The sequence below is a fragment of a genome, unplaced genomic scaffold (assembly GCF_019419815.1).
Source record: "Pyrus x bretschneideri cultivar Hongxiangsu unplaced genomic scaffold, Pyrus_bretschneideri_v1 Contig102, whole genome shotgun sequence".
NCBI classification, from domain to species: Eukaryota; Viridiplantae; Streptophyta; class Magnoliopsida; order Rosales; family Rosaceae; genus Pyrus; species Pyrus x bretschneideri.
Genome location: NW_025999394.1, coordinates 12,714 through 22,831, shown reverse-complemented (window position 1 = coordinate 22,831; position 10,118 = coordinate 12,714). Strand labels below are relative to the sequence as shown.

The window sequence follows — 10,118 nt, the reverse complement described above, 5'->3', positions numbered from 1 at the left end:
GATGTGGTGTGGGTGGACTGCGAATTGGGCGACGAAGTTGGGGAGGAGGAGAGCTTGAGTCTTTTGGGTTTGGGCAGAGGAGTCAAAAGGGACAGACAGTTGAGGTCGAGAGAGAGAAAAGGGTTTAATTTTATTGAAAGGTTGATTAAATCTCAACCAAGCCTAGCGGTCTATAATTATTAAAATTATATATATATATATATATATCGTATTGAAATTTTCGGTATTGGTTTGGTTTCGGGTACCGAAGTTTTGGTATTGTCGATTCGGGATTTGTTTGGTTTCGGTACGGGTTTGGTCGGTTTCAAAATTTTCAGTATTTTTTCTAGCACGCCTACGACCAGAGACACAAAAACCAACCCATACCTACTACATGTTCCTCTTACAAACACCCTACTCCTGCTCCTGCAAAAAAAATCTCTCCTGCACTAGAAGCGGGGCTGTGTGTGGACTACCAATGACCTTCTTCCCGAGAAATTTTTTATTGTGCTCGGAATATGGATAGTACATCACGTGTCGTCATATAAATAATGAGAAGTTTTATTTTTAAAATTGTTAATTTTTTAACACAAGTATCTCACTACTATCAGAACTATATCACAGATCATTGATATGCCAACTGAATCACCAACACTCCAAGAATCAAACTAAATAACAAAGCTATAAACTTGAACAAAAATTGTCAAGAACATACCTGCAGAACTTGAACTGGAAGAAGCCATAGCAACTTCAAAACCAAGCAATCTTCTCCTCTTTAGCACAACTAGAAAGCTCTTTGAATAATAGGTATTCAACACAAGATGAGCAGCAATCCTTGCAAGAGTAGTGATTAAGGTTACGTACAACATTAATCCAACTCATTCTCCTTTTAGAATTAGCGTTGAACTCTAAAACAAAACCTTATCATATTATAAGTGTACAAAATCAATCAGTGCAGAATCTAAATCCTTTTCACAATGGAACACTAAAAGCACTTACAATCCTACAAAGAATAGGATTCAATCGAGCATATTATCAAGACTTTTTCAGTCACTAATTCAATCAATATTATAGTTATTCTTCAATTACGTTTCATACTCATACTCCAACATTCTTCCACTTGAGTATGAAAACGCAATGATTAACTAAAAACGACGATATGTACACACAACTACATCAACAATGTATATACTTGCTTGTCGGCACTTTTTACGTATCAATAATTCTATTTAAATACACTTGTTCATACTTTCTTTAATAGGAGTGGATCTCATCATGGAGAAATTTTCAGAGTTCTGTGGTACATGAATTTGGATCCTCTCCTGAGTCCATAGAACATGAGACGGCTAGAGCACCTACCCAATAAATATCTGACATGTGGAAAATCTATTTTCTGTTAAATTTCATGTCATTGTTTTTGTTTTATTCAAGATAAGTCTATTAATAAAATATTTCATCTATGGGAAAAAGAAAAAAAATAGTTTAACTCCATTAATTTCTCAATCTGTTCATCTTCTTTCTTGGTAGATTGCAGATTCGCCCAACTCCTCAACATACAAAATCCTTTTTCTTTGCCGGGTTGAAGCCCTTGTTGGTGTTGCGCATGGTGGACAACTCGACCGGGGACTTGACAGAGAGCAGGCGAGCAAGATGAAGGATGTGAATGGCGAGGCGAGGCGATCCGATGCTGTCAGTTTTAGGCTGGTGAGGAGGGTGTATAGAGGGAAGTTACCACTCCTCACGTTTTAGTAAAGTGACCTCCAATCCAGAGGAGTGACAACATCCACCACCACCTGGCTTTGGCTTGTCAGGCTGGTCGACAACCCTCACTCAAAGACCGACGTTATACTCCCTCTCCTTATGCAGATGCATGAATCGCAATCAAAATATATATGGATCTGAACAAATCCAAAACCCCAAAACCCGCATAAGTAAAATGGTCAAAAATTCCAAGAATTTTGTAAAGGAGAACAAAAATCCAAATGATGAAGCGACAAGGACAAAACCCAATTTCTAGTTCTGGGCTCCGGGAGAGTAGCCAATTTCAATGATGATTAAAAATTAGAAGAATTAGGGGTTGCAAATGAAGAAGATGAAGTTTCAGAATAAATCTTAATAAAAATAATAAAGAATTAATTAATTTTCAACAAAAAGAGCAAGAAAAAAAAAAAGAATTTCTTTGTAAAAGCATATAGCCACGTGTCATATGTCTGTTGGTTCGGTATTCCCCCTGTCATGCATGAGGTGCAGTTCCCAGAAAAATTTCTCTCTATGATATGATGAGATGTTTTTACTAACAAAAAGGTTATTAATTACGAAATTAAGTAAGAAACAACAAATAATTGAGTGTTTTTATATATATATATATATATGAGAAAATTTGAAATAGGTCCAATTTTGCTCATGGTACGTAATATATGATATGGCATGATAATTTAATTCTTCATTTACTAAAACATTTCTTATTTTATGTGCAAAAAGGTTTGGTAATCCATTAATAAATTTTTCTTTCCAAAATAGTTGATTACTATATTCTCGAAACATAACTCTGGACATGAAGACATCTTTATATTATCTGAAATCACTTAAGGTAGGGCACTTTAAGTTACTCAGTTGGTCGTGAACTCTAGTAGTGACATTACTAGGTGTTCCTATAAAATGTTCTATGATAATGTAGAGTAAGGTATTTACTCCATCAGGTATTCATTGTCCTATACTTTCATCAAAGATGGGAAGACCTTCCTCATCTTTTTTAACCGCATGGCGTATTTCATCTCGGGATTGAGAGGTTAAGTGTTTTTCCCACCAGGAATGAAGCATTCCTGTGAAACCAGTGACTAAGAGGTCGACTATTTGTGTTTGTGTGAGATTATGATTGATAATATAACTATTAGCAACCATGGACATGTGTTGAAGTTTGTTAAGAAGTTCTTGTTCTGACAATCCATCTATATTCCATTCATAGAGTTTGTCAGCAGAGACTGAGAATTGATTTTGGGTATTTCTTTCTTCAAATTGAAGATCTAAAGGTGTTGGTTTGGGATACCAGTTTTTTGTGAGAGTTGTGGGGTTGACAGGAGTAGTGCGAATACGCTTAAGATCTAAAGTCGGTTGAAGATCAATATTTTGAAAAGCATGTTTAATCTTCTTAAGAGAAGTATCAGTATCAGTTTCTTGTGAAAAATCTGAAGTACTAAGATTTTCTTCTTTTAGAGAAGTATCGGGATTTTGTAAAACATTAACAACTTTTTCTTTTTTGAGCTCATTGAGCATTTGATCTATTTTTTGCATAGTAGTCATAGTTTTCAAAGCAGTAGAACTTGAAGAAGTGTCAGTAAAATTCACTAATGGTTTTTCTTTTAGAAAAGATTTCGGTTAAGACAATTTGTCTATTTTGATTTCAATTTTATCTAACTGTTTTCTAATAGTATGAATACTCTGGTTTGCAAAATTGTTCTGTTCAATGACAGATTTGAAACCTACTTCCTCTTTTGGAATTTTAAAAGGAGTGGCTGAAATTTGGGTATTGCCAGTGGAAATCAAAACAGTTTCTTTGAGAGGATGATTGGAAGAAATCAAAGTTTTTCCATCCTTAACCCAATTTTCTTTGGTAACAACCGTAAGTTTATTTTTTGGCTCAAAATGTTTTTCAATAAAATCAAAGAAAGATATTTCAAATTGATATTGCACTACAAAAGCTTTCCATTCTTTGTAAATGATTAGTTTTTCTTCATCTGAATACCTTTTTCTGAAAACATTTCTTCGAGGTATATTTTCAATAGATTTGATGTCGGCCTTGAGCTTCTTTCATCGAATTTTGTATGATTTGTTTAAAACAAGTAATTGGTGATTCACCGATGTTGTTTCAAAATCAGAGGTTGTAGGTGAGGTTTGTTTTTCCTGATTCTGAGGTTGGTAAACAGGATGTGCTATTTATGATGAGGTGTCTACTGACTTTAGTTTAATATTAATCAATTCATTGATTAATTCTTGCTGGGCAATTGCAGGATTAGTTTCCTGCTCTTTTAACTTTTTATTTACTAAAGATTTTATTAAATCTTGATCTCGACCCAATCTATCGGCTGATGTAGATGCAGAAAAAGAATTTTTGCTAGAAGCAAATGATTTATGTGAATGTACAGATTCACAAGATCTTCTTTCTGGTCGGTTAAAATTAATTTTTACTGTACCATCAAAATATTGTTCAACATTGTCAAGATTGACAAAGCTGTTTTGTATAATTACTGACTTACTTTCATTGATTAAACACCAATCTGAGGGTAGACTGATGTTTGACCACCTAATGGTTCTGGGAACTTTTATATTTGCATTTTCTTGGGCTGTTTGGATTAAAAGTGTATGGTCACGAGGGCTTTTGGTTAAAACTTGAAAATTCATGTTTGTGCCAGTGACTTTGTTATAAACTCTATAAATAAGTGCCAAAGGCTGTGTTCCTTCAAGGACTTGATGTCCTGAAGTTTTAATATTGAGCGTGAGTGCTTCCAGCATATGTGGATCTGAAAGACTTATGGTAAGATCTGGAAAACAATCAAAATGGATAGGTCCATTATAAAGACTGGATTCAATCATTCCAAGTATACTATCACTGAAATCAGTGAATCTAGCATCTCGGAGACATAAAAGAATAGAGGTATTAAGACATTTTCTTGTTAATGGTTTAACAACTATTTGGACTAGACCAATATGAATATAGTTATGACCATCTTTCCTATGGGATTTGATTTGTTCAGGAGAAAATAATTGACAAGTTTCATGTTCTTTACTAAGAGCATAAACCTTTTCAACTGTTTTAACATGATGTTCAGATTTAAAAGAAGTCAAAGACCATTTTTTCTTATAAATATTTTTGCTTGAACTTTTGGAATATTCCAATCATTAAAATCAATGCTTTCATCAGTTTGAAAATCAAGGTTTTATTCTTCATTTACGATATCTGGTATAGTTCCTAAATTGGATCTGGAGCTAGTGCTGGCCATTGAATTAGATCTAAGCAATCTACTCATGATAATCACAAATCAGAAATTCTATATGCAAAACTTAAATGATTCACATTCCTCGTCAATTGCCTAAACCATTTCCCCGCTTATGCCTTACATCGGGCCTTACTGTTTGGACCACGCCTTACTGTTTGATTGGGAGTTCAACAAATGAGGACTAACAAAAAAGAAATTGCATATAGGATAAAAGAAATGTGAATATAGGAATAGATCAGATAGATGCTAATGCAATTACCAACCACTTGACTCTAATACTAAATGGGGGAGGAACCAACAGAACGAACGAATTTCTGTGTTTTCGAACTTTAGAAACCTAATTTCTGTTTTGATTTGATTGACTTCTTATTGTAAGTCTTTAATGATGATATCTTTTTTGGGCTTACTAAACCTTTCCAATGTGGTACTAAGAGAGATCTTTTGAGGTGGTGGTTGGCTAGTACCTTGTTCTTCCTGCGAAATCAATTTCTTTAATTTTTTTAAATAAAAAGAATTCAATTATGGGTCATCAACTTTACTTATTAATTCGACTAATAATTCTTCCTGTTCTTCTTGCTTATGAAGCACTGATATTTTATTATAGCAAGTATCGGTACATCCTAACTTGATGTTTGCCGAAGAAACTTCACTGGAACTGCTATGATTAGAAGAGGATAATTCCAAATCTCCTTCTGATTGACTATAGTCGGTTTCCTTAAGTTCTAGAACTTGGATAAGCTGTATTTTCTCTTCGTCAGAGATTTTTAGCTGGTTAATGGTTTTCTTGACCTTACATTCATTGGCATAATGGCTGAATTTGCCACATTTGTAGCATTTTCCTTTTTTACCTTGACGATGCTTGTCAGGTTTACCAAAGGATTTCTTTTTAGGTTTCTCATAAAACTTGTTGGATTGAAAGGGTTTATTAAATGACTTTGGCTTGTATTTGTGGTACCTGGGATATGGTTTGGAATATTTGCTCGTATTTTGAGTTTTCTTCCTTTTATGAGAAGGAGCAATGGGAGGCAAACCATATTGTTCACAGAACGTTCCTAACTCATATTTGGCAATTGATTTGTCTTTATTGACTTGTTTGGAAATTTTCATATCTATACACATTTTCAATCCTTCTTTCTGGATAACATTAACTATGTTTCCATAAGTAAGGATATAATATGGTATGATACCTTCTTCATTTACTAACAGAACTAAATTAGATATTTAGTAAATTTGCATTTGCTGGGGGTATTTCCACAAACATGTCTCCTCCCACAAAACCCAAATTATGGGTGGTTCCTTGCAAGTAAGCCACCACGTGTGGTTGGTCAAACACAATGCAGTTGATGCTGGGGAATGCATTGGCAATGGCCTTGGCCATGGTTCCTGTTCCTCCTCCAACATCCACCAAGGATTTCAAGCCCTCAAAAACTCCTCCACACTCTTCCACCACCTCCCTTCCGATAAGCTTGGAGTCAGCCTCCATTGCTTCATCAAACAAGTTACCGAACCTTGGTTCCTGAGCTGCAAAATCCCAACAGGACATTCCATTTTCCATTTTAAATGGTGTACGTATAGTAGCTGGATCATCACCACCGTTCATCTGCAACCAAGCTCCCATCAAGTGAAATGGGGTTGTCATTACCTGATAAAGTAAAACCTAGTTAGGATTCCTTGTTCCACAAGTATTGTAACTAAATGTAAATTAGTTTTTGTTGCTTTCCTAGTAATCTTAATATTCACTGTCATTAAATCCCAAGACTTGTGATGTATATATAAAGAAGGGAGACTTTGAATGTGGTCTCTACCTATCAATGTTTTTTCAGTTTTTTTATCAAAGTTGCTGATATTAATGTAATGGTGTGGTTCTATGTAGGTTATTACATTTTTAAAATAAAAATTGAAATTTGTACTTGGTTATATTAGTGAGATTTTAAATAAAACCCATAATTTGTGGGATTAAAAATATCAAAAGAATAAATTATGGTCTCCAATAAATTGTATACATATAAACATGGGTAGATTCATTAAAATTACCAAAAAATTATTGTACCAAAACATGAATACATTTTTCAAAACTACACCCAAAAAAATAGATATGAGGCTTAGTAACATTATTAAATTTCTTCGACCAAACTTGACATGGATACATTCTCAAATCAATGAAATAGAATGTACCAACATAAGTTTAAAAATGGATTAGAAAAAAAAATTGAATGAATTTTATATAAAAAAAAGGGGTACATTTTATATTTGAAAATGGTACATTTTACATATAGCAAATTGTATATTTAAGAATTGGTACATTTAAGATTATAGAAAATTGCAAAATTATATGAATGGGTACATTTAGGATTAAAATTTTGAAAAATCCTTTTTATAAAATAATAATAATAATAATAATAATAATAATAATAATAATGGGTATAAACTTATTCTAATTTTTTTTTTTGGAAATGTTTTAATTGAAAATTAATTAGGTAATAAGGGTGTGAGTATTAAATCCTAATCAACTACTAATTTTTATTTCAAAATTTATGTAACTGACATGTAAATTTATTAATGCTAGGGATTTCGATCAGAATCTAAAAACTAATAAGGTTTCCGTCAATGAATATTCGTAAGTAGGGACCGGCTAATAGTTTTGCTTAGAAAGAATATTACCCTGTAAATAATATATATCAAACTCAATATACACTACCGGATCGAGTATCATGAATATAAGTGGTTTGGTGTTTGATGGCCCGTCTTTGAGAAGAAGGCTAGAAGTTGGTGTTAGGCTATGCAATACAACAGCTTCTTCTACCTCCACATCGTCACAATCATGATGAACATGATGATGTTGTGGATGGGTTGGCCGTGGTTGTGAATCACATCTGGGATGCCTAGTTGAACTGCACATTTGAGTGCCATTGAGTTTATGAACTGGAGCATGTGGTTCCAAATCTGAGCTTGAGCTCCAAGAAGCTCATAACTAGTAGCACCCACTCCATCATCACTCAAACCCGCGCGCGCGCGCGCGTGTGTAATAACTCAGTCGCTTCCACAATATTTTGATTGATTATTCTCTTACTATATTAGTTTTGAATACATGGGTACGTGGATCGGGATATATATAGCACTGGCCAGTGCCCACATACAAAATTGAAGTGAAAAATCATATTACACTCGACACTCTACCTATCGAGGTTTCATCTTTCACGCTCCCTTTAAGCATGTCAATTGCTTTCTAATTATTTAGCGGTGGACAAACGTGTAGAGGAACCGCGGGTCAGGATGGGTAGTCTAAGTTCCTGATACGGGTCGGTTCCAAATATTTTAGAGAATAAACGGGGCGGGCTAGGGCAAGACTCTATCAATTATGGGGCAGGACGCTGACACGTAAATATTTTATTATTAAAATAATGACGTGAATAAAAATCAAAGAACCTTGATCAATAACTAAAAAGGAATATGTTTCAATCAATGAAATAAAAAAAAAATGAGGAATGAGAACCTAATTTCTTCAAAAACAAAAAAAACAAAAAACAAAAAATAATATCAGAACCCTAACCAAACGTATCAATTATTGGCGTGGGGAAAACATGTCAATTATTGCAGGGGCAAAATGAATCACATGAATCATGTAGAATTATATCATTTGGCATCAATTATTGGCTTGGGGAAAACAAGTCAATTATTGCAGGGGCAACATGAATCATGTAGAATTATATCATCCATCTTTATTTTGTAATAAATTGGTTAAGTATATTATTCAGATTTAAATATTGTTATCATATCCTCTAAATAGAATGCTTCGTGCAAAATAAAAAATATATCCTTTAAATAGAATGCAATTGTAGATAGTGCATAGTAGGAATTTTAAGTGGGAAAGGGATCCGCTCGGATCCCTTATTTTTAATCCATCAAATCAGGGAATCCGTACTATTAAAATTTGATGCAACAACTATAAATAGGGATCCATTTTAAAAGTTATAATAACTTCAGCAGTTGAATTAAATTTCAATGGCATAGATCCCCTGATTTGGTATATTAGAAGAAAAGGATCCGGATAGGATCCCTTTCCTTTTATGTGCGATGGGGGCCGTTGACAGGCCATATGATACAAAAGAAAAGATAATCAAATCTTTCAAATTTGACAATGTTTAGAAAAATACAAGACACAAAACAATTATTTACTCAATCTTGTATCTAAAGGATGGAATTGGATTAGCTTTGGACCTTAGAGTCTAGAGCCTTCAAATCAAGTAATCTGGGCCGCTGATTGGTGTGCAAGTCAAATAAGGATTGTTAGTTGTGTGTGGTAGGCTAGGAAAATGAATTAATGGAAACCATTAGATTAAATTTGTGCAACCCAAATTGCTTGATTTGGAAGCTCGGGACACTAACATCTGGAGTGGACCCAATTCCTTAAAGGACAGATGAGGATCCTCTTAGATCCTCTTTGTGTGAATTAGAAGGAGGGATCTCCGGATCCCTTTCCTTTTATGTGCGATGGGGGCCATTGACAGGGCATATGAAACAAAAGAAAAGATAAGGAAAATCAAATCTTTCAAATTTGGCAATGTTTAAAAAAATACAAGACACAAAACAATTGTTTACTCAATCGTGTATCTAAAGGACGGATGAGGATCCTCTTAGATCCTTTTGTGAGGATCTTAGGAATCTTCACATCATAATTGTTCATCGTATATCGTATTGTCAGTTTTCATTAGGTACTACTTATGTTTTTTTTTTTTTTTAGAGAAAGACGATATTAGATATTCAATTCAAACAACATAGAACAAGTACAAACTTAAAACAAACTGAGAATAGTGTGCATACTGGGCCTCAATAAAACCTTGTCAAAGCTTTCAACCCAGTCGAAGGAAAGAGCGTATATCCATTGCTGTGCTGTGAGCGTTAACCGTGCGGCAAAGTAAGCGACCATGGCTTCCATAGTCCTTTCCAACGCTGCAAAACCAACCTAAACCACCAGCTGAAAGCCTTCAGACAGGTGCACTCCGCATAGAATCAAAATGACAGAACAAAGGCAAAATACGAAGTGAAATCTAACAAAGAAAGGCCACAGCATGATTGGCCGCCTAAAAACCGGGAAAGTAGTGGCTCATGAAAAGGAGAGATAGCTAGTGGGGCAAACAACATCTC

General features: G+C 34.4%; 1 pseudogene; it reads right to left on the bottom strand.

Annotated features, from left to right (window-relative positions):
- Nucleotides 1–6,035: 6,035 nt before the first annotated feature.
- Nucleotides 6,036–9,909, bottom strand: LOC125470680 (annotated as a pseudogene).
- Nucleotides 9,910–10,118: the final 209 nt, after the last annotated feature.